General features: G+C 45.9%; 1 pseudogene; it reads right to left on the bottom strand.

Annotated features, from left to right (window-relative positions):
• LOC119430888 (Down syndrome cell adhesion molecule-like protein Dscam2) overlaps window positions 1–23,621 on the bottom strand; it is a 552,287-nt pseudogene that overhangs the window by 29,721 nt on the left and 498,945 nt on the right.

Here is a 23,621-nt window from a genome sequence, read left to right on the forward strand (position 1 = left end):
TGATTAAACCACGCAAAAGAAAAATAATCATTCCGGATTCGACGCCTTTTCACCATTAGCCCTCTGCTATTGGTCCAATGTCTTCTGGCTATGCCCAGTTCGCCTGTCTGTCACGCGACCTCACAAAACCGCGAAAACTCACCATGTCAAAGTGACGTGTACGCGAAAAAAATGTATTAATATGCCGAACAAAACTGAAAATTTTTCTGAACAGCCACAGATTGCCCCGTTCCGAAAGGAATAGAAGATGGCTGCCCGCCGATCGCTCAGGCCCTCGCTACTCGCACCTGCCGGTGAGCATGTATTTATTTGCGCATGGTAAACCTTTTTGCGTGGCAGTAAAACGTTATCGAGCCCTTTCGGCATGCATACGACATCGCTCTGCCAACTCTCCCTTGCTGAGGATCCGTTTTAGCGGCATTCTTATGCTTCCGTTGCACGCCGCCGTGATTTTCGACCAGCCACCGCAAACTAAGTAAGGCGAAGCGGACCAATGGAAGAAGCCGGCACCACCCTCTTCATGCAGTTATCTCTTTTCACTATGCTGGCTCGGCCATCGAAACCCTCTCTACTAGAGCGTGCTCCTCGCCTTTTGTCAGCCAATTAGATAAGAAAAACCGCTGAGTGTAGACGATGTAATTGGGTTTGAAAGCGAACAAAGGTGATCTCCTATAAACGAGGAGAGTGTTTGATTGGGTTGTTCAGACAACGCTGCGGGTCACCGCTCGATGCTTGCGTCGGTGGTTACGTAAATTTGACGCCAGGTGTTTGGAATCAATACAGTTTGGAATCATTTTACGTTATAGCGCCCTTGGTTACATTCTCGTAGCGCACACGTGCATATTTTAAGGCTTGGCACAAGTTAACTGAAGCGCCCTGTATTGTGGTGATTTATTGTAGCGTGACACGTGACAGGCTGCCGCTACATCTTCCCCGAAGAAACGAACGGAAAGAGGTGGCGGTCTCTACGTCAAAACATTGATTTTAGGCGAGCTTGGCGCTGATTAACAGGATGGAAATCAGCCTCTTTCTCCAAATTAAACATATAGAAAATGCCCCTACGCCGTGCGAGCACCACGACGATGCTTTGCACGTCAGTACGGCGAAATATGAGATGCTGAATCCTTTGCAAATTAATTTCGTCGCTGACGACACCATAAGCTATTCCGAACGAAGAAAACTTCCAAGAAGAAAAAGCAATCAAGGCCGTGTCCAAGTTTCGCCCTTGAGAAACAAAGTTTAGGTTGCTAAGAGTTGCGCAGCCGTTGAGCAGTCCATACTTAATACGTCCGGGCCGATGGTGCGGGCGGTTTCCTGAGCGTCAGACTTTTTTCTCTTTCTTTTCTTGTCATGGGAAAAGAAAGGATTTCGCCGGTTAGTCGAATTATTAAATGGCATCTAATTTTTGTGCGTGTGTTGTTTCTGGGCAGCCTAAGGTATCAGGTTGGAGGGCTCAGTAGCAGCCTCTTATTCTTGTTCCCCCTCCCCCACGAAGCTACCACGAATTACAAGTCGCAGAGGAAGGGGACGGCTGGCCAGTGGTTGTAGCGGCGTGTAACGCACGGCTCATATACGCGCGTCTGGGCTCGAATACGCTCTCGCCTCTGGCGGTGAAATGGATTTTTCAGGGGGTAGGGGGGTGGCCGCGCGAATTAATTAAAGAAGCCGGCGCGCGGGCCGCCGTCCAAAGCCCTTGGCGTAGGCGTCTCGAGTGACGTTTTAATAAGAGTCGCGGAGCCAAAGTCGAAGACGCAGCGTGGCGCTGTCGACGCATCGCATACGGGGGGCCGTCCATGCGCGCGGGTTTCCCCGCTCGATACGTGGCGCCAGCGACGGAGGCGCGCGCCGCTCAAAAAAAACCACGGATGAGTTTTAGGCGCGCGGAATCCGCCAAGTCTTCGGGTCGCGTTAATTGCGAAACACGCGGCGTTTGTCAGAATGCTCCAGAATGCTATGGGCGCGTCGGCGTGACTGACGGCGCGCGCGGCAGAACGTCGAAAGCCTAATCATTGCTGTGACAACGAACGGATTTGACGCCCCCGTAAGTCATTTTACCTATGTTTGGATGTGTTACTCGCAGCACATACAGTATTGAATGCGAGAGCGTGACCCCTCGGTCAAGAACGACTTTGCAAAAGCGAAATAAAAAGAAAGAAAGAAAATAGAAAGAAAGAAAGAAAGAAAGAAAGAAAGAAAGAAAGAAAGAAAGAAAGAAAGAAAGAAAGAAGAGCGCCTCGTCCTTTGCATCCGCGGATACCTTTGCGACGCTGGGCGTGCTTCCAAAAAGAAGACATTGACTCGTATAGGCTATCCGTAGAAGCACAGATTCAGTATAGATCGGTTACTGCGATTCTGAACAGATGTGCGGGCTGAGTGCTGGTTTATCTTACACGGACGGAAAATCTTCGCGTGTTCTTACAACATTTTGAGGGTGTACGCGAGGTTGAAACGCTTCAGTGCATGGATTCACGACTGGACGAGTTCTTGGAGGAAAAGGGCTTTCAATGAGCTTCAACAGGCCGTCTCGCAAGTTTTATGACACCGTATAGTACGCATGCTAAAAAATAAGAAAAACAACAATCTAAGAGAGAGAGAGAGAGAGAGAGAGAGAGAGAGAGCGAGAGAGAGAGAGAGAGAGAGAGAGAGAAGACGGCGATTTCGTTAAGCTCGTATCTGGCCCAAGCCACTTGCAAATGCGTTCAGCAACGGTGTTCACGCCGGCCAATGTAATATGCTACGTTGATATGACGTCACTGTAGCCATGCAGAAGTGCCCAAGTGGTCAAAAAGTTTAGTGCATAGATACATTGATTGGCTTATCAGGGCGCGAAGCTTGCCTGCGTGCGAGGCATACAGGCACGGAGGAAGCAAAAATATAGGAGGGAGCATTACGTCACACAGCCAGACTTGGCAAGCGAACGCTTCGTGTAGCCAGCAGTGGTGGCCCAACACGTGACGTCTTACGTCAAGATCACGTAGAATTTGAAAAGTTTCAAATGAATTTGAATGGATATTGAAAAAAAAAAAAAATCAACCGGGAGTACTAAACTCTGCCGCGCGCTCTGACGTATCCTCCGTGCTCTGACGTTTTCACCACGTGTTGGGCCACCACAGTCGGCGACAATCGGGTTGCAGTAGGCTCCCTCCTATCTTTTTCCTTCCTCCATGCATATAGGCCTCTGCTGGATCAAGTCTGCCCGTGCACTATCATAGTTAAATTGAGAAACCGGATGTCCGTTCGGGTCCGCATACGACTAGAAAAATGACTTGGATCCCTACAATGAATCTTTCAATGTTAAAACTAAGCAACACAACTTCACATCCATTTTTGGATAGCTGCAATGTCAGCGACAAGCGCATACGGACCACAAGTACGCTGGGCCAACTCTAGTTTATTGAGATGAAGAATGGAAAACTCAGGCAGAATGTACGCGAGCAGATTTGTAAACAGCAGAATAGGAAAATACGTAGTGCGGGTTATGCGCACATGCAGGAACGCGACTGCATGGGGGCGGACGGCCCAACGAGTTTTGGCCCATTATGTCTGTTGAAGAATAAATTAGCGCATCAATCGCTGCATGTGCGGCGCTTCGCCTCAAGTTGTTCGGCGGAATGCTCGTGTGCTTTAGCTCACTGCGCGGAGCGCAACCGCCACTAGACCGTGTAGTCAGCATTGAAATTACAAATGACTGAATCGCTGCGTGTTTTCTATTTATTGGTATCATATATATGACCCAGTACACGTGCATTAATATGCACCTACGAAACACGCTGATTTGTCTGCGGCCGTTCGGTCATCCCGCCGCCGACCTTTCGAAATACAAGCCCATTCATGCCGGCGCTTTCACGTGATTCAACATGGACCCGCCCATGCCATGCGTTGGAAAGCATCTTCTTACCTGCATGGCGCAAAAGGTGTAGCTGCAACGAGGTTAAAAACAAGCGCGAAGGAGTCTGAATAAAATTTTTGAAATATTTGTGAATGCACGCCTTGTTTATCTTTATTGAACCTATTACAAAATTAAACAAGTATGTTTTGAACAGACATGAGTTGTACTTATTTGTAAGGCTCGTTCATTCGTGCGAACGACTGTATTTCAATGCGTGCATATGTGCCTGACACTCGCCAGTGCCTCGTAAATAACACAAAAATAACTTTCTCTTTCCAACTGAATGTTCCATTCAGTGGTACATTAGTTACTGCCGAACAAGATGGAGAGCAGTTTCTAATCACAGCTGTTATATTGTTGTTGCAAACGCGGGGAAGGGCGTTGTGAAACCAGCACTTGCCTGGGGACTAAACAAAAGCTCTTAAGGTGCTCTGAAAGACGATAAATGAGCTGCTCCAAAGGCTTTGCGGTAAATAAATGACAATAACCCTCCATTGCGCGATGACACTGGCCTTTCGCGAAAGAGTCTGCCCGGGTTACCCGGTTCAGAAGCGGCAGTAGTTGCAATGAAGTAGAAAAAGTTAAACTGACGGCTGAACTCACGATAGCACAATGAGCAGAGATCGAACTCGGTGAGGGTATTATCTTGACTCAGGGTTGAAGACCAATATGTCAAGGCGTGTGTTTGAGCAAGGGACTTTATCCTACCGCTTCGGGGCGCGTTTCACAAGATGAAGCGACGACCAACTGTTCGCGAAAAGGAGAGAAGGGCCGAAGAAATACGAACGTAAGGAAACCTGCACTGTGGCTGCAGCTGCCATTATTATTTCGCCCAGAAAAACGTATTTGCGAAAGCCACGTGGTGATAGGCCGCACATAAATGACATCGTTTAATCTCTTATATATGCTTTCATTTTGACGCTGCGTCTTGCGCCAGCGACCGACAGGCTCGTAGAAAACAGTTAAAAAAAATCAGACCGGGGATGGCGGTGAGCCGTTAGCCGGCCGTCCACCCATAGCCCGCACAAGGCCGTCGCGTTCATTACATCAGGCGCTGTCAAAGAAACGTGTCGTTAGACGAAAATTACTGGAGGATACCATGTCTGTGCGACGATAGGCTAGCCGTGAGGCTTGGGAAGGTGACTTATTACAGTAATCTTTAAAAAATGATTAGCTAAGATCCAGTACGGATCTCGACGACATAAAAAATAAAAACGACGAACGAGCTCGAGGTGAGAATATATTGCGGCTGGCAGTTCTTACCACCTCTTGGGAGGGTCACTTGCAGCAGGGGATAAGCGCGCCTGCGAGATTGCGACATGTTTCAGACTACCGCGTGATTCTCAGGACATCTTGAATAACACAGCAGCACTTAAGGATATGATGCGGAGTGGCTGGTGATGTCTCAGAAGGAGACCTAAAAAAAAAAAAAAAAACCTGGACTTGCGAAACACTGTACTCTCAGAGGCGATTTCTTCTAGAACGTTATTAACTCTGCTGCAATGGCCGAAGCTTGTTACCTTCGGAAGTATGCAATGCCTCACTGCCCGAAAAGATTCGGCTGGTTGGCCTTGCTAAGTGCGTTTGGCTTTCTCCCAGAATATCCCCCTTGCCCTCTTTCACGGACTCTCTCGTTATACGCAGAGATACTTCCATCTTGTGCAATGCTACACTTGGTCAAGCATGAGCGCATTCCGCCGCCGCCGCCGGTCTTTAAGAGCTGGATGAAACGGTAGCACAAAAACAGTGCAAGACAGCCTTGATGCCCACTGTGATTAACTTCTCATAGCAGCTCGGTGGACGAACCTGCCCAAACTAAAGGTGATCACCGATGGCTATTACTTTTTGCGTTGTCCATACTCTTTTTCCTTCTTTCTCCATTATTGCCACTCACTTTGTGGCACTGCTTAGTCCTCGAAAATAAACCCACCTTTTGTTTCTATCTTTTTTTTTAATTTCAGAAGGCAAAACATTGAGCTAACATATAGAGTGGCATGCGTCTTGGTTTCACTGTCTATACTCGACCTGCACTACCTCTTCGCGCTTGTGATACGCTGAAAGCGAAAGTGGTGCCGAACGAAATAGTGGCGAAAGTTCCGTTCTTTCCGTTCGTTTATTTAATTCGAAAACTTCAGGGCGCCGTGGAAATGCAGATTATCGCGCGCGCGCGAAGAGAAGCAAAATAGAGACGAAGCAAAGTAGATGCCGTATCACGTGTGTAACGCGCTTGGGCTTTGCCTAATGCAGACTGACTCGAAGTCCCATACACGTACAGCCGCCGCCTGTGGTACGTGACAAACGCTCGCCAGAGCGGGTGGTGCGCACCAAGTAAATGCTGCGAGACTTCAATGTCAAGTACCAGAAAAACACACTTTCGAGTTTCAACTTCAAAACCTCGCAAACCGTGTTCTAGGTAAGGCAGAGCATTAAGATTGGTCCTATGACATTCCTTAAATCATTATTTTAATGAGAATAATTGAAGGAAGCTTGCATAAAATTAGAACCAAAGAAGGTAAACAAAAATGGACCTACCAATTGAAATAAACATATAACATCACACATATGTACAAGTTTTCCGCACCTTAACTTAAAGAATAAAGATTTTAAAATTTTTTGTCAAAGACACACACCTCCCCTTTAGTAAACCATTCCCTCAGCAACATTTTAATGCGTGAGCATTAGGAGTGTCAGAGCGCAAAAAAGTGCGTGTGATGTGTGTAGTGTGGGAAGCCGCTTGGTCTGCTGATGGTGGTTGCACTTCGTTCCTCGAAGAGTCGGGGCGTGTGTCTGGTGAGCCCCTGAACAACATTTTGCAATGTGGGGTGAACGCGGTTTCAATCATGGATCCGGGACCTGAAAGAAGTACGACGTATTGCTAACGAATTTCTCTTGCATTTCCTGCTGAATCGCCACTAAATGTTTTGATGATAATCATTTCATCAGAATTTGAGCGCTCTAAGGTGAGGTTCATAAAAAAAGAAGAAAGAAACCCAGTGTAATAGCCGTAATTTCAAAGCCATCCCAGGAAACTGAATCATAGACATAAATGTCCACCTCATTGGCACGCTCTAGCTAAGCTAGCACTCATATTTTTCCTAGGGTAGTAAGCTGTTTCCGAAAGAAGGTTGCGTCGGTAACAAAAAAAAAAAAAAAAACAAAAAAAAAAACAATTTGCTGGGGCGTAAACGATAAAATATTGATTGCATAGGACAGTACAACTTTCCCCAGCTAACGTGCACTGGGCTGAACTGTATTCCACCCAAGCGAGAAGAATCAAACAAAGCACACAAAGGTCACGAAAACAGCAAAACGAGGTCTGGAAACCTATGACGTCACTCCCGCGTACCGTACAACTAAGCGCGTCAAATTACGCCTACCTCGTTATCCAATTTCCTTTAAATTAGAGTGCCTCCACGTTCATTTTTAAGTCGGAGCAGCCCCGCCTGCGTGTCGTTGTCTGCCTTCCTCTCACACCATTTTATTGACTTTCGCTCGCACTCGGCAATCGGAAGGCACTTGCATCCCTGTTGCACCCCCAGCTGCCCTTCGCAGAGCGCTTTATGGAGTTAACGCAGATTCTGCAGCTTAAAAGCGCTTGCTCGCATCAAAGTCCCTGTATATGTATTTAAAAGAAAGCAATCGAATCCAGGGATTTGAGCTCGCACATGACCGACGGAACAACACCACAAATGCCCTCGCACCTCCACGCGACTGTATGGTCTGACAACGACATTTAAAGGTCGCCTTCACTTACTGACGGAAACCATAGCAGCGCAGACAGACACCTGGACGAATTAGCATACATTGATGCGCTTTAAGAAAGCGCAGACGACGAAGTAGCAGGAATAGCCGTACAGACTCTGTCACCCTTGTCCAGAGCACGGAAGCGGTGCGCCTATAATAGGTGCCCGTTTACGTCATGTACGGGATGCGCCGATGGTTCGAGATAGCTTTGTTTATGAGCGTGCGCTGCCAAATGAGAAAGCCGCCAACAGGGTGGCTTGTTTTAGACTCCCTCAGCGGAGGGTGAGGTCTCTGCTAAGCGAAAACTATATGGCAACAACGATGGCAACAACGATGGTGACGTCATAAAGACGGCGATGATGGCATGACAAGAAAACTTCGTTGACTGACATCTAGTATAGCGAAGAGCTCGCTACATATTATAGCGCACTGTACTTAGCCTTGACTTGCATTAAAAATTATTTATGACTTCGATAATTAGCGCATGATCTTGAAGGTTTGTAGACCTTACCTCGAGTTCTTCGACTCTCTCCATGCCAAATATTATCGCCATATCTCTCCACAAACTAAAATGAACTCGATTAGAGCCCCCGTCATTGCATCAAGTTTCCTTCGTATTCTTCACCTGCTCATAAGAACGACTTGAGGCCAAACTACACGTACGCTTGCCGGCGCGCGAAAGTTCGCGTCCGCGTGCCTGCGCATGCGCAGATGGTGCGGGACAGATCGTACGCGTCAAAGTACAGCACACATATTATAACACACGTATACACACCAAGACTTATGCCATAAGGGCGAGTCTTCATCGCAATAAAAAAGTGCGGTGCGAGCATGGATATCGTCTCTAGACAAATATCGGTGCTCTGGCTGCCTCACAAAAATAGGAAATGATGTCTACCAAGGCGAAAATAGAGAGCCAAAGTGGCACGCGCTGGCGCGCATCTTGTAGGTTCAAAGCGCCATTCCTCGCTACGCGCGCCGGCAAGCGCACGTGTAGTTTGCCCTTAAGTCTGCATTTTGAGCGCTGCACCGCAGTGCGTTAAAGAAACGAACTGCACGAAGCGAACAAGGATGCAGAAACTAGCAGCAAAAGCAAGGCAGGGACACCCATATTTTCGTAAATTATGACCATGCTGAAATAAATTTACCCATTGTACGAGTTAGCCATGCATTCAGAAGGGCTCGAATACGGTAAATGAAGGCTGGCTAATAGAACAGACATGCTGCTTAGCGACACAGTAGGTATGTTGCAAGTCACGGGGTTTCTATGCTTGAGAAGTTCTGTTGAAATCGCAGTGAAAGCGTTAGGTCAGTGGGGCTTTCATTATACACAGGCATGAAACCAACATCGCTATTGCTTAGCACTACGCAGGCAGGCTCGGTGGAGGCGTTTCGTCCGAAATGGTGCGCACGTTCCCGAAATTTGTAGCTCTATTTCGATCGCTACTCACAGATATAGGCCAGAAAAGTTCATTCTAGAGGAAATATAGGTGATTCAACAGGTAGCTGGCAGTACGTGAACAAGGTGAAGTGTCAATAAAACCTGAAAATAATGAGCGATAAGGACGGTGGGTGAAAACGAAGCAACATCGAAAAAAAAAAAAAAACACTAACAAAGGGCGTTCCTGTGTCAGTGTACGCACGTGCTTCAGACGGTGCATTATCCCTATCTGGCCACGTTCGAGGAAAGTGGAATCAGGGGCTATACGCGGGAGGCTCAAACTTGCAAGCACCGTTACTGCGCTGAAGAACGTTTGTGTGGAACATTCGGACAGCCTGCCTACTGTAGCTCAATTGGGAAACATGCATAGGGAGCACGTGTCAAATTGCAAAAGAGAATCAGCGAGGAAGGTAAGGGAGAAAAAAAAAACGGGAAACGTTGCTAGCGACGCAGCGCTGAGCATTCTTTTCGAGTGCATTCATAGAGCCACAGGAAACCTACGGACACCTGGTCGGCGTGACTCCCGGCCGCGTTTCCTCGGATGCCCTGGCCGCAAATCGATTCCCTCGCCCAATTCCTCCCCACCCTTTAGGCTCCGGAAGAGAACCGTCCCGTCGACCCTGGCAAGCGTGGTATTGTTGTCGGCGCTCGAGGAACCACGGGAGGCTGGCTGGAGCAATTTTATGGAAGGTCTTCTTTCGTATATACGGCGATCCCTATACACGGCCGCGAGCGAGGGGCCAAAACACCGGGACAGCGACAGGGGAGAAGGGAAGCAGAGGCGGGGAGGGGCGAACCTAACAAGGCCGGGGTTAAGAAAAGGGAAGGCGGGAAAGCGATCGGGTCATATTTTACGCGGCTTGCCTGCCCGGCGCAACCTCCTCGTCGTCTTCTCCCCGCGCCTTATCGTGGCGGGCCGGACGACGAAGAAGCCGCTCCTCCCGTGGGCCCAGACAATACAGCGTTTCGCTCTGCGCCGTTGTCGTCCGTGTCCGCCCAGCATTTCCGGCTTCTTGCCGCTCGCCCCCCCCCCCCCCCCCCCCTTCTCCCCTCCCCCCTCTGCGACCGCCGAACGAGTCAAAGTCTGCTGCCACGGGCGTTTCGTTGGCCTTCTTGTCGTGTATCGGTTGTTGTTCATGTTTCCTTCCTCGAGCCACAACAGAAGACCTATAGCGGCGACCTGCGTATTTCTTCTTACGAATTCCTTCTTCTGTCTTTTTGTACATTGTTTTGTGTTACGCGCGCGAAAGCTTGCGTCTGCGAGCAGCTCGAGGCCTCCTCCCTCACTATCCCCACATATTTCACGGCCCCTTTCGCCTGACCACCGGCGCTTCCTGCGAGATCAATGTCGTTCTCGGCTTTTCAATTTTTTTTTCTGTTCTCCCACTGCTCTTGGTCGTTGTAGCACGCGGCCAATGCGGTGATTCTAACTGCGATCTCCTCTGGCCGCGCAGCAGGAGGAAAAACTGCTGCATCGAGAACACGCTGTCTGCCCGCGGAACGTTTTGCACCGTCCGCTCGCCCGACTCGTCTGGAATGCGCGTCGCATCCGCGTCCCTAGAAAGGATAAAGTTTGCTGTGACGTCTGATGCCTGCTCGAAGGAAGCTACTGCATGTATAGGTACCACCAATGTGGAACAAGACGAAGCCGCTGGGTGTCGCCTTTTTTGTCTCTTCTTTTTCTTATGTCGGAAATGGTCGAGTCGTCGTGCATGATAATATAAACTTCGCGCGATACATGCTGCATAACGGCGCAACTAAATGGGTGCAATATTTCTTTAAGTAGGAAAACCTTATGGTATCAGCGTCAGAGTATAGCGATAGAAATGCTGTTGGCAAGTGTCAGGGTGCTTTTAATCTGAAATAATATTTAGAATGTGACCCCGTACGAAAAAGAAAGCTTTACGCATAAAACAAGTCGTTTTCATTCTACCTGAAATTTTTAATGGAGTGAATTTTCTGGCCAGTCATTTCTTCTTGCGCTATAAATACTTACTTTATGGATGATGAAAGACGACTGAACCGACACGAGTTGGAGGAATTCGTTCTTCATTTCCCATTCACGTCGCGCAGCAAGAAACGAACTTGCGCCAACTAGATCCCTTTAATCGCTCCATTGCATGCTGGCATGGCCATGCCAGTTATTGCTACAGCGATTGGTAATGCGGTACTAATGCTATAAGTAAACTAACGGCATTTCCAGCGTAACAATGTGACATCAAGAAACCAGGACGGGAATCGCACGATAGGCTGCGTTCGTTGCTATACGGTGTCTTGTCGCATTGCAAAAGTCAGAACAGACGCGAAAATGAAAGAGGGCTGGCGACGCTGCCGTGAAGTTCTCGCACAAGCTCGCCGTGACGTCATGAACTTGGACAGCGTCTACCGAAGCCTAGTTAATTGTCCATCGGTCACGAATGAGTAGAGTGCGTCACTATATATATATATATATATATATATATATATATATATATATATATATATATATATAATGTAACGAAGAAGAAGTGCCGGTTAAGGCTGTTTCACATGGTGCGATTTGGCACTGCGATTATCGCAGCTGCGATTTTCGCAGATGCGAAATTCGCAACGGCCATTTCACATGGTGCGATGTCAACAATGCGATTATGCGACGCCCAGGGTTGCTTGCTGCCAGATTTTGTCGCACACGCCGCATAAATTCGTTTAATGTAATGAAAAAGACGTGCGCGTTATAATATAATTGACCTCTCTTTATTAGGATCAAATAATACGTGCGTTTTGTAATTTCAAAACGCTTCAAAGTTTTGTTTGTTTTGGAGTGCGCAACAGCGGTTTGTGAAGTTCAATACGAGGTGAAATGGCGGACGTAAACAGCTGTTCGCAGGTCGTCGTTCAGCGTTGTGTGCTGTCTCGTGTGTGTTTTATGCCTGTGTCGTTCTACCTGCGGTTAAACAAATTACAAGAGGACCTATCAACAAGCCCCTATAGCTGTTGTCATCGCATATGCAGTATTCGGGATTCGGCGGAGTCGTCATGTCAACGCAGAGACCCTCGCGCTACCCGTGATTAACGTCAGCTTCTGAAAAACGGATGTGTGTGTGTATTGCTCGTGATTGCGCATTAGTGGTTCCTGCTCCTAGCAATATTCTTGCACAAAACTTAGCAGCAAGCACCAACCCAAAAGCTCACGTCTGCCCCTGAACAAAGCCGCAAATGATCTGTGTGTAATTACTGAACGTGCAATGGAGTTTGTGTTGTGAACGTTTATCTTAGTGCCAGCCTGGCTCGTCCGTCTCGGCGCCTGTACTGTAATTATTCATACAAGTGCTCTCTGAATATTTAGAAAGGAGTAAAAGCCGACACCACATTTTTTTTAGGAGCTGCAGTCACTTGTGTACGTAGAATCGTATCATGCTGGTAGACATGGGCGTCGTCTATTTTCTCGTCCTGTTTCTTGCGCTGTTAGTGTGCTGTGAATCTGTATCAAGAAGCTTAAGTTAATATGCTGCAGTACGTAGCGCAGCCGCGTAGCCACACGGCTAACATTAAAATACCTTGTTAGGAGTACGTTTGTTTGTTTAATAACAAAATCGAACGCTAAAATTTTGTATTCATGGTGGCAAGTGTAAGGTAAGAAGCTATCGAAACTATCCGCTAATGGCATGCGTGTGCTTCTAGCTGCTTCAGCACGTTATCCCTGATAACACCTGATATCCCTGATAATAATAACCCTGATATCCCTGAATACCCCTGATAACCAAAAACATATGCAACTGGAGCAGGTGCTATGATTCCTTTCCTGGAAATGAAAGCCAGCATCCCAGTCTGTTAAGCTAGTCATGTTCTTAACCTATATTAGACCAATGTTAGAGCATGCTAACTGGAGCCATTTCAAACTGGGTTATTTGACCAAAATAAGAAAGTGCAAGGAAAGTGTCAAGGTACAGTCTAATCTGGTATTCCCGAACCTATTGTATTAGCAAAACTTTATGCCTCCCTGAAGTGCCTGCATTAACCCAATGCTGAAAACAGGGGAAGCTGATTCCCTTTCCTACTATTGCAAAGCTGCTAGTATCTCAATAACAGACCACTTATGTTCTGAGAGAAAGTGAGGGGCACTGACAATATCTCTAATCTTTTGTATGAGCCTTCACCTTGAACGAAAATGGAATAAAAATATTTACCTTTGCAAGCCTCAGAATCCAAACATTCTCAAAATTTTAAGAAGCCACATTAAATTTTTGAGATACAGACAATAAAAAGTGTGCCTAAGTACAAGTGCACACTGAACACACTTGAGTGGTTGAGTGGCCAGCTGCGAATGCAAAAGCGTCCATAGCTACTACCTCGAGGTAACTGCTAGGTTGCACGTGTGTTTCTCCTATAGCCCATGTACCTGGCAAGGGGAATGGTTATACGTAGTCCTGTGCTTTTTTTTTTCAATAGGTGGTGGCTAGCTGATTTCATCTGTTTATGTATTTATCGTTTGTGTGCATCTTATGTGCATGTGTTTGTGTCATGTTCTGATTGTTATACGTGCAGTGATGCAAGAATTTTTTAATATATTGCACTACAGTCATTTATTAAACTTTGTGTTGAAATGTAAAAAATGTGGCCACCCAGTAATGGTTAGGACAGACAGCAGGATTGGCAAAAAATATGATGCAGATCCAATGCACTTGCTTGAATCGACATGAGGCGAAGCTTTCACGCAACGGTCAGTTGAACTCTAGAAAACTAACTGCAGTGTTTACAGTTGTCCTTATTTCACCCGATGCAACACGTACTCATAGACAATGTTTGCTTATTCACCGCACAGGTCACATAATGTAATGTATACATAGCACGGTGAACTCACTCAAACGTCGGCTCACTAAGACTTCGAACTAACCGTGAGTCTGAGTTCGTTTCAGCCCGACTGCGTCGAATTTTGGTGAATACGAGTAAGAGCAAGCTCAGTTGAGTAAACTTTCAGTGAATATTGTCATGTGGTAGTCGGGGAAAGCTGATCCAAGTATAATTTTAGTGAATATGAGTCAAAGCAAGCTCGGCAAGTAGATTTTTGGTGAATATGACTCAGTGCAAGCTCACCTGAGTAGAATTTTGATGAATATAAGTCGGAGCAAGCTTGGCTAAGTAGATATTTGGTGAATATGACTCGGTGCAAGCTTGCCTGAGTAGAATCTTTGTGAATATTAGTCGGATCAAGCTCGGCCAAGTACAATTTTGGTGAATATGAGTCGGCGCAAGCTCGGATAAGTAGAATTTTGGTGAATATGACTGAGCAAGCTCGATTGAGTAATGATGGGATATGGTTATACGAGTTTATGCAGTAATACATGTAAGTGCAGACTCATTAGCAACATTGCCTCCATCTTGATGGGCTATACCTACGCCTCACTTTATGAGCTGTGGACATGCAAGACCCACCCACACTTGAAAAGATACTATCATTCATACGAAGGAATGCAACCGGCTGACTTCACTGCACAATTTTGATCTGCTTTTGTTTAATGAGTTATCTACTGCTTATAAAAACAAGGTGTTCGCCTGCTTTTCGCATTATTGCATGTGTTTTACAGGAAGTAGAGACAGAGAAGCAAGAAAAGGCAAGGATGTTTATGGCTAAGTAGTTTCTTAGAGTACTGCGATATGTTACAACCAGCATAAACAAAAGTAATTCGATGCATTGAAGTAAGCGAAATGTGCAATTACCTTTTAATGTGAGGGTTAATACAGATGCAGTAAGGATACAAAGTCTGCAACACACTGAATGTTTATTGGTTTTTTTATTCAGGAGAAAAATAATGCATCAGAAAAATTAGAAAAAGACTGTTTAAATATTGCTTCGAAAATAAATTGGCAATACTGCTTATTCCCAGTCAAAGCGTGAAATATGCTATTGTAGAACATTCATTACGATATCCAGTTTGCACGTTCGCTTTGCGTCTCGCAGCGGAAGTAACAGAACCTTGAAATGAAATAATTCATTGGGGAAAATGCGCATGAAAGCCCTAACCAACCAACTGCAACTAAATGGTCGCGCGTATAGCGTGACCAAGCATTTGGTCACGCTATACGCGCGACCACAGCATTTGTCCGTAGTTGCATATTCTTTAAATTGTTCCGTCCGTAAAAGCATACGGCGATAAAACTGTGGCGTTTTCGTATATCGCGAGTTGTCTCCAGAACCTGAAAATTGGGACGACATCCGAAGGCCATGCCTTCCCGTGAGGGACACCTCGTAGTATTTACCAACTCGCAGCGCGTGTGAATAACGGAAAATCACGCAAAAGTACGTACTATCAGCACCCGAAGCTAACCTAAAAAACAGCGTCGCCAGATTAGCAACGTAGCGTGTCAACAAACTCGTAGAAATCACAGAACCGAATCTGACCTACGAGTTTTTATCTGCACTATTCGCGTGTCGGTGCTGATGTTACGTACCGATTGCGTAATCCAAGGCTCCACTCAATTAGTTGCACTGTTCGAGGCTCGTTGATCCAATATTTATTGACAAAAAAGTATCTATAAACGTTGCGTTGAGCGACCGCCGCCATTTTCCAAAACAGACCGCGAAATACCTCTCGGCGCAATTTCGACGGAAAAATCGCAGCGATTGCTGCGACGTTGCGACGCTGCGACCAACCGGTTGGTCGCAGCCGAAAATCGCAGAAACGGCCCTGCGACTGCGATTTTCGTCGCATGCGACGGAAATCGCACTTCCGGTGCGATAATCGCAGTGCAAAATCGCACCATGTGAAACGGCCTTTAGCCAGGTGCATCTCCGGTGTATGAAATACTACAAAGTGCCGGTCAGTCAGGCGCATCACCAGCGCTTTTACGCACGGGGCTTGTCCTGACTGCTCGCAGGGTTCTGACTGCCGCACCGAGTTCGATCTCTCAATCCTGCCAATCCTGGGTGTCCCAGCTATCACGCAGCACGATTTAAAAAAAGAGAAACGCCGTTACGTGAAGCAAACCTAGTGAGTATTGTTTCCAGTACAGTGGAGTAGCCGCCAGTAATTTTTTGGTTACTGAGATGGAATTAGGTAATTGTAATTAATTATCTAACTCGAGAAGTACTGTCCTAATTATCAAAGTGTCAATGAGAAGATTGTAGAGCAACATGAAAAACTCTCGATACAGCTTTCTATTGCTCAATACGTGCTACATAAATGTGTTTTTCCGAGCGTGAAAGAAGCCCGCGAATACACGCAAAATGCCTCGAGTGGCCAGTCGCGCCGCAATTCTGCGTGTATTCGCCGGCTTCTTTCACACTCGGAAAAACACATTTATGTAGCACGTATTGAGCAACAGAAAGCTGTATCGCGAGTTTTTCATGTTGCTCTACAAGTTTCTCATTGACACTTTGATAATTAGGACAGTACTTCTCGAGTTGGATAATTAATTACCATTACCTAATTAAATCTCAGGAACCAAAAATTACTGGCGGCTACTCCACTGTACTGGAAACAGCACGCACTAGGTTTGCTTCGCGTAACGCCGTTCCTCTTGTTTTAAATCGTGCTGCGTGATAGCTGGCCGGGACACCCTGTATAAAGTAATCATAGACTTACTACTTTCCTTTTCCGAACGTTTTCACCGACAAATTGCCCAAATGGCACATCGAGCACATGCTAAACGAGTTTTCATCCCCCGGAAATATATGGTTTCGCGCGGGGTCTTTACAAAGCTTAAGTTAAATGTCGAATTAACCGATATCGAATTAACAGGAGTCGACAGCGTTCGCTTCGCACGAGCAATCCGATTAAATAAGACTCTTTCGCTATAGAATCGCTGAACATACGCTGGAAATTTCGGATATATGTAGGCGCGTCTTGCACCAAGCTCTAACTTTGTAACAGTGGTTAAATGGTGAAAAACGATCACTGCAAAAAGATGAACAATGTACATGTGTAAACATAAATTGACGTGAAGCTCTACTGCCATCAGGCCTGGGATAATGCAATGATGCATATACATGTATATATAATGAACGAGAAGAAAGGGAACCGAAGGGCCCGATTTTTATTAATCATGAGAAGCCAACAAACAATGATATATCCAAGGACAACATAGGGGAAATTACTTGTACTTACTAATTGAATTAAACAAATGATAAATTAATGTTTGTGAATGGTGGCGCTGGCTAACACTCCCAGGATTAGTTCTACAGGTGTAAAAAAAAAAAAAAAAAAAAAAAAAAACATAAATACCCCAGAAAGTGGATGGGAAAACGGCTCCGCGGTAGCTCAATGGTGAGAGCATCGCACGCGTAATGCGAAGACGTGGGATCGTTCCCCACCTGCGGATAGTGGTTTTTTCATTCATTTTCATTTCCATTAATTTATCATTTCTTTAATTCACTTAGTAAGTACAAGTTATTTCCCCTATGTTGTCCTTGGTATCATTCTTTGTTGGCTTCTTATGATATATATATATATATATATATATATATATATATATATATCAGTGCAGCAAAGAATCACAGGAGCCGGTACAGAAATAGTTAAAAAAATAGAAGCTCGTAGGAAAAACATATAACAGGACTTTACTGACGTTTCGGCTGGGGTACGGCCTTCATCAAGAGTGAATATATATATATATATATATATATATATACCGCCCAAGATAGATATCACAACTGTTTACAGTGAAATATTATTGGTAACAGCGATGGACGGCGAAGAATCTGGGAGTCAGTGCGATTACTTGCTTTTATTCCTCAATTATTTGTCGCTTCGTCTCTTTGTTTGCAAACACGCATCATATCCATAAACAGGGTGGTGTGCGTGAGGAACCGATTGAGCCTTTCAATCATTAGGCACCTGAACAGCCGAAAGACAATTGTATGCCGTGAAGGAGGCATTCGACAAAAATTCGTAACTTCCACCGCGGTCTCCATAAAAAATAAAGTGCTGGTAGAGTGACTGGCGTGGTTCAGGTGCAAACGACAAAACTTCCGTGATAGCTTTTGTAGGGTCTAGCGCAAAACACTTGGAGCGAGAAAAAATCTATAAGCTTCGCCTAAAATGTGTTAGCATTACTTCGATTCGTTTTACCAAAGAAAGAACTGCCATTTTTTGCCGCCTCTTAGCTTGCACATTTTTTGTATGATAGTTTCGGGCATATAAACCCGAGATCCGTCTTCCAGTAAACCGTTGTTGAAATTTTGCGCTTGTGTGTTTCTTGCGTGCTGTCTGTCTCTGTCTCTAAAATGTTTTTCTTGCGCTACACATTAGAAAAGTTGTCGCACCAACAAGTCCGAAACTGTATCCCATAGTAGAGTCACGTGATCTAGCTGCTTTCTTTTTTTATGTCCCTTCGCGGAGCCGCGTTTATGGCGCGCAGCCTCTCTTCTTATTTTGTGAAGGTCCGTGTTTTTCAACCGCGCTGGTTTTACTAAGTTACGGATAACTAGATAGCACACGAGTACACCTGACTATAGCTCAAGCTCGGCGAGTCGCCAAAGGATGCAGGGTTCGCGTTTCGTTCTCAGTTGACTGTGTGTGGTTAAGAAAACTAGAACGCGACATATTTTATGCGGCTGTGCGGTGTGTGTGCTGTCGCCTAGTGTCACATGGACTGAAGCGTCTTGGGTTTTCCATCGTGCTCTCGGTTCGCGGAAGGCGGATCTGGATGAACTCAAAAATAACCCACCTCCCGCGCTTTCAAAGAACTGCGGGGCGTACCTTAGCCGACCGTTTCTACCTCAATTGTCAGTGAGGCCACACTTGCTTCTTGTTTCTTTTCCTTTCGTCCTTCGAAGCGAGTAGCTCGCGGAAAGCTGTGGGAGACGGTGGAGCCGACGCGCAGCAAGATGAAGCGAACAGGGCCGAGCGAAGGAGCACAAAAAATCCGGGCAAAACCAGAGATTGTGCTGAAGCGAAGGACAGGGGACAGCTGTTTGCAGAGCGGGAACACCGAACCAAGCTGTATGGCGAGGGCGTGGACAGAAGGGACGGAATGAGGACGAAAAGGAGAGGCGCCAGTAATTACCGGCGCGGAAGAGCGGGCGAACAGAAAACGTCAACAATTTAGCCCAGATACGACGGGAGAAAAATAGGACGTGCTCAGCAATAAAGCGGCGGCCCTGCTATTCGCTGGGCCCGGAGCACGTACTTGCAGCATCAGGGACGTGGCACAGGTTAAGAGGGAGTGAGCAGAAGAGAAGTAAGGCAAAAAAAAAAAAAGAGAGGTAGGGAGGGAGAAAAATAATGGACGGAAATAAAGAATGGAGAGAGATGATAAGAAGAGACGAGAGGAGACCGCTAAGAAGAAAAGACGGCAGCGACACTGCAGAATGGGACGATAAGAAGCATTTGCCGCCGAGCGACTTTTTAGGTGCTCAGATAATTCTGCAAGAATGGCTTCCAAAGCGAGGACCAACTTTTGGGATGAAGCGGAAGAAAGAACAGCTTCTCCGTGTAAAAAAGACTTGAGCAGAAAAAAAAAAAGAGAGGACATAAAAGCACATGAATAAATGTTCGTTATTCTTACCCAGTGGCGTTTCTTTTTATTTTTTTCATTCAGTTATTTTTTTACTTTACCATAGCCTGGGCGTGCACTGTATTGCGCAAAAGAAATGACAGATAAAAAACGAACACAAGAATGACGTACTTGGTGATTTGGAAAGGAGCCAGGGGCGAGCCGTCTCGTCCCCAGGAGATGCTGATTGGTTCGTCGCCGGTCACGTGACACTGTATGGTGACCTCGGCACCCCTGCGAGCCTGGAGAACTCTGGACATGCCGGACACGTGCGGGCTGTCTGAAAAGCACAACAGAAGTGGGTCGCTCTATCAGCGGGCTTGAGGAAGGTGCGGAAGAATTGTTGCTTGTTCGTACTATTGCAATAAACTTTTGCTAGTTACACAGCAAAGTACTGGCAGCACTAGCACAGGCTTTGGAAACAGGGATAAGAAAAACAAGTCGAGCACTAAACCTGTATTACTTGCAGCTGTAAAATGAAGGCACTCGTTAAAAGGAATGCCTCAACTGCGCGGTGCCAATGCAAGAACTAAGCTGGCCGCTTAGATCTTGCTGTTGGGAGCAGTGAATTTTTGTGTTAAATAACGTATATTAGATTCATCCCCGTAATTCGGCTGTTCGAGTAAGTCATAAAACATATACTGTCCAACGTATACTTGTTTTTCTTTGTCCCTTTGCTGGTTATACCGTAAGCCTTGATAAGTGGAATTAGCTTTTCGAAGCGGCACAGTGGTCTACGAGAGATTAATTTAGGCTAGGGATTGATTTTGACCCCCTGGGACTCTTCGACGAGTACCTAAAACCAACTATACAAGCCTTTTTGCATTTCAACCCCATCGGAATGCGTGCGGTGTGGTGGGGCAATGAACCCGCGATCTCGTGCTCACAGAGACCTGGCGCCATTGCAGGTTGTTCTATAGCTCCGACGATTGTCTTGTCAGTCTATCGTGGTGCACAGAACTTGCCTCACCGCGCTATAACGCGAACATACACAAAGAAGTTGCGCGATGGTCTCATGACAGCCGCAGATGTCACAGTTCTGGTAACCCAACTGGAGTTGAACACGAGTTGTCATTGCGGTATGTCCAAGCGGGAGACGGAGCGGCCAGGTAAAGAACGGGAAACGTAGACAAGCGTCCTTCAAAGAATGTTTGCCGTGTGGTCCAGGAGTGCAGAACATGTCTATTTTGCTAGCAGAAACAACCGCGGTGGACTGCACGGCTCAGTTTCGATTACGCAGCTGTTTGGGAAGGGAACAAACGTAAATGGAAGTTTGTGTACGGGAAATATTATGCGAAGTCGCACACGAAGGCTTGCGTAACCTCCCTGGCTGAAACAGTTCTCACAGAAATTGGTGTTTAGAAAAAAGTCGGCAAGAGACAGTAGCCATACGGTACTCAAGGAGCTCTTTTCAAACTGTTAACATCAAAATCTCCTGTAAACCTGGCAATATTATAAAACCTAATAGAGAAACTAAGAAAGATACAACGCAAGAAATTAGGGGGGCATTTTGCACTACGCAAACATGGAAGTTCGCAACGTTATTAGAAGGAAAACTCCGTAATGTATGTTTCAGTTACAACCTTCACTTTGCTAGTAAGCCAGTATCGACGTCCTTGGGTGTACATTAACACTTCACCTAAAATGACCTTGGATTAAATTGAAGAAGGCTGGTAATCTTGATTTCTTAAGTTCAAATAATGGTAACAAGAAGTCAACTTTAGTCGTATTGTCGCGCTCTGAGGCGTATTAAAATGTGTGCGAGGAACCAACTACTTTCCCAATTTCTCACTGATGCCGCAGTATGCTTCGACACAATAGGAAGAAAAACAGATAGCTGACCAAAAGGGTGTTGTCTAAAAATTCTTAAACGTTTCGGCTGAAGCCTTGTTCACTGAGCTGAGAGGAAAAAAACCTTCAGCTTAAATCCGCGTCAATAATCACTTCAGGCATCTTGCGTATGTTGGCGGGATATTGCCGTCGTTTCGATTAAGCGTGTGTGCTGTGGTTTAGATAGTCAGAGATTCCAGATACTGTCGCTTCGTCCAGTTCTTTTGTTTGGCGATTACTTAAGCTTGGCTCCAGTTGAAATCGTGTTGCTTGCTTTCTGCGTGTTCAGCGAGTGCACTGGAAGTGACTTGTTTCTTTTTCACATCGCTCATGTGCTCCTTCAGGCGCCGCTCAAAATTGGCACTTTCACCAATGTAGACATAATTGGAGTCCGCACACGGTATCTTATATACAACGCCAGGGAACCTTTCTTTTCTTAGTTTGTCCTTGACGTTGACAAGCTCGTGACGTAACTTGCGGCTGGGAACATGGGCGACTTGCACGTTATACTTACGCAGGACACGTGGCAAAGCTTCGCTGATGCCGGGAACATACGGAATGGTGGTGTGACGTTGGCCGGGGGCATCACGAGGTTCCGTAGGACGCGAGGCCCTTTTTTTACGAAGAAGCGATGAAACTTTTCGGGTAGTGCAAGCGCCGAGCTCGCGTCGAATGCAGGTCAAATCGGATAATGCTTCGACATTAAGCTTCGACACATTAAGTACGAACGGCGAAAAAGAGGAAACAGAAGAAGGTTTAACGATCTCGCCTTGATATTGCGAAATTGTACCGCTTACTCACTACACCAGAAATAGCAGAATACGCACTGCCCATCACTAACTCGCAAAAAAAAAAAAGCTTTCTTGTTACTATAGTGTCGAATAACAGCTCGTCGGCTCATAAGAGTGTGCTGAATAAAGATACGTCATGGTAATCCTATCCTGCGGCTATGCGATCTTCGCAGTGGTTGGAATAATTGATAAGCAAAACAGTTTCGCGCTTTACGAGGGCGTTCGGGTTTACTGTTTTATATAAATAGTAAATGATCAGCTTCAAGCTCACGGTTTAAATAATGAATGAGCCGACCCACTTGTTCTGGCAGCTAATTGTGACAGCTTTCAACATGAAAGAAGCAAAATGCCGCATGCATATGCAGTGTTCTGAATAAAAATAGGCAAATTGGTACGTTTGCAACACAAATTACTCGCTCATTATGGCTTTAATCCGGCACTGGAAATACATCTTGAAGATATAGGCGCCAAGCAGCAGTTCTGCATTCCAGGCGGAGTTGCATAGCAGTCAAAGGGAAGTTATTAATTACTGTGCCTTTCTAGATTAACCGCGAGATTACACGCACTCATTTGCTTTGTGCACTGAAAAAATATAAAGTCAATATGTAGTGTAACCATATAGTCATGCAGCTGATTGCAATCAAATAGGAGTAAGTTAAAGAATAACGTCCCAAATCGGCACACTGCATTCAGGGCTACGAACAATGGCGCTACTGCTTTTAGGTTGCAGAGCAAGTTTTCATTGAAAGCTAATACTAAAAAGCGCGGCTTGTTTCTTGATACCGGTCGCCTAGGAAGCAACACATCGAATAGTTTAAAGCTAGCTCTGGTTTTAGTCAGTCGTTTGTAACGACTTTCTACCCTCTTCGTGTTTCTTTAATCCAATTATACATGCGCTTTGTGACAGCACCCATATTACTTGTGCAATGAAGTTTCGAGGCTTCGGGTATTGCAAACTTGAAGCACAAGATAATACTTATTCAGTCAAGGCGTTGTAATTATTGTATTTACTAAGCGGAGTGTTCATATTGGGCATAGGTATTCGCCGGTATTTCTATTACAGTTTTGTTATTGTAGTGACAGATTATTTAAATTGCATTGACATGAATTTAGTCAGCTTTATCAATAGTGTTCGCTTTTAAGTTCAACACTTCAGAAGCGAGGTGGGCCTTGGTCAAAATCTTTAGTCCTGCATTCCATTGTGTCTTGCGTATCCTGTAAACTTAAACGATGGATCGGGTCATGCTGATTGAACAGCACGCAATTTCAAGTCTGTTACAAACGACTCATCTCTGGTACGTGTTTCCGACAGGTCCATGAAACACGACCCACCAGAAGTCCATTACCACGCTCAAGCCGCCCATGTATAGTTTCCTCGCAACACGACCCACGATGACACGGGTGCGTGCGCAGTAATGTAGCCTTGCGTGGCGCCTGCCATGCGCACCCAGGG

The sequence above is a fragment of the Dermacentor silvarum genome, chromosome 1 (assembly GCF_013339745.2).
Source record: "Dermacentor silvarum isolate Dsil-2018 chromosome 1, BIME_Dsil_1.4, whole genome shotgun sequence".
NCBI lineage: Eukaryota > Metazoa > Arthropoda > Arachnida > Ixodida > Ixodidae > Dermacentor > Dermacentor silvarum.